Raw genomic sequence first — 2287 nt, forward strand, 5'->3', positions numbered from 1 at the left:
AATATGTTTTCATAATTTATTTGCTTGCTTGTTGTGATCTCAACTTATGCACATGTTATGTTTGATGAAATGCGAGCCTATGAATCCTTGCATTTTTTACCCATCACTTACCTTTTCAATGAGACTTGTAAGACATAAACCAACTCGAGTCTCATTAGACCATGCATATAGTTGAGTAGGGAGGATTAAGTCGACTTGTAGGTGTTGTACAATCTAATCGATTCAGCTCCGGGACCCAAACCTTCCTAGGATTGTAAGATATAAACCAATTCGATCCTATCACAACAATAATTGCTTGCTTATAATTTGGGAATATATTTGTATGATCAATTCCCATGAATCCCCTATGACCCCATGACACCCTAGTGCTTTTAGTCAATTGTTTACATCTCATTTTAATCATCTTGCTTGTTCACTTTTATTGCTATTTAGTTTAGTGATCTTCTTATCTCAACCCAAATCGTGACACCCCTAGATACCGCTACTTGCAATCGAAAATCCTACTTCAATACCCGTCCCTTGGGATCCGACCTTTACTTACCTCTTTACTAATAGTAGAGTTGTTTGTGGAGATATAAATATTGTTTTGGTCTAGGTGCTCCTAACGATAAGTAACCGAAAATTAAGCTCCAAGTGAGTCCGACCAAAAATGGCGCCGTTGACGGTGACGGTGTTAACTTGATTTGATTTTCTTAGATTGCTATTAGTTGTGTCTTTCTTTGCCTTGGGGAAGTAAAGATCCTCAAGGTTTGTTCTAATTGTTTTTGAGTTGTTTGATATTTTGCATGTCTATAAGATCACAAGGTAACTTGTTACCCATTGATCACGAAATTAAAAGAACTTTGACGACCAATAGAAAACTTGCCAGAAATACTTTGAGAGGTATTGGTGAGGTTGTAGATATTCAACCAAATACTATTGAGTTCATCCACCCTTTTGCAAGAGAAGGTGAAAAGAACCCAACACAAAATCAATCACACAACCAACCCACAATGCCTATGTTTTCATCACATTCCGTACCAACCGAGGAGAACCTACCCAATGGTACTCCCATAGCATAACACTTAACCGGAAATTTCATTGCAAAATCCGCATTTATCCAATTAGTCGAAAGAAGACAATTTGGGGGGATGCCTAGTGAAGACCCTCATTCCCATATGGAAACTTTTTGTGACTATTGTGATGCGATTTCACAAACCGGTGTGACTCAAGACCAAATTCGATGGGTCTTATTCCCTTTTTCTCTAATTGGCACCTCAAAACAATGGTTGAAAAGCCTTGATAAAGCTACTCTTGGAATTGACTCTTGGAAGAAGTTGGCTCTAGCTTTCTACAAAAAATTCTACCCTCCGGAAAAGACTAACATGCTAAAAGCTCAAATTACGGGTTTTAAGCAAAGGTATGAAGAATCTTTGTATGAAGCTAGGGAGCGATTCAAAGGAATTTGTCGCTCATGTCCTCATCATGGACTTAGCGAGTGGTTCTTGGTACAACAATTTTGGAATGGTCTTTATGAAGATTCAAGAAACATTCTCAACATGGGATCAAATGGTATGTTCACCGAAGTTGACGATAATCAAACTTGGAACAAGATTGAGGAAATGGCGGTCCATAATTCACAATATAGTAGACCTCGCAAGGCTACTAGAGGAGGAAAGCATGAAGTGGACTCTATTACTCAATTGGGTGCTCAACTTAGTGCTCATATTGATACCATCAACTTGAAGTTTGAGAAGGCTATGACTAAACTTGAAGAAGCCTCAAAATCACCAAAGCATCATGTTATTGCCATGGTAGCATCTTCATCAATCCCAAGTGGGATATGTGAGAATTGTGGAACTTTGGGACATGACCAAAGTGAATGTAGGGGAACAAATGAACAAGTGAATGCTTTTCAAGCATACAAGAGTGGTGCCCCTTATTCCAACTATTACAATGAAAACACCAAATTCCACCCAAATCTCTCATACAAAAGCCAAAATGTTCAAAACCCTCAACAAACATACACCCCACCTCCCATGAGAAACCAAAATCAAAGACCCTTTTTCAACCAAAACCAAGGTTACCAAAATCAAACTCCATACAATCAACAAAATGACCAAGGTTTTGATGTTCAAAAAGCGGTCCTCCAAATGCAAAAGAATCAACAAGAATTTTTCATTCAAATGCAAAAATATAGCCAAGCAAAAGACATCACCATCAACAACATCCTAGCCCACACAAAAATGTTGGAAACTCAATTGACCCAACTAGCATCTTCAAACTCTCAAAGACAAAAGGGGCAAAT

General features: G+C 38.3%; 1 non-coding gene across 1 annotated transcript; it reads right to left on the minus strand.

The window, feature by feature from the left end:
* Positions 1 to 1364: 1364 nt before the first annotated feature.
* LOC141624706 (small nucleolar RNA R71) lies at positions 1365 to 1471 on the minus strand. The gene has a single exon (XR_012534511.1). It is a non-coding gene; the product is annotated as a small nucleolar RNA R71 (small nucleolar RNA).
* Between the last annotated feature and the right edge of the window lie 816 nt (positions 1472 to 2287).

The sequence above is a fragment of the Silene latifolia genome, chromosome X (genome assembly GCF_048544455.1).
Source record: "Silene latifolia isolate original U9 population chromosome X, ASM4854445v1, whole genome shotgun sequence".
Taxonomy (NCBI): Eukaryota; Viridiplantae; Streptophyta; class Magnoliopsida; order Caryophyllales; family Caryophyllaceae; genus Silene; species Silene latifolia.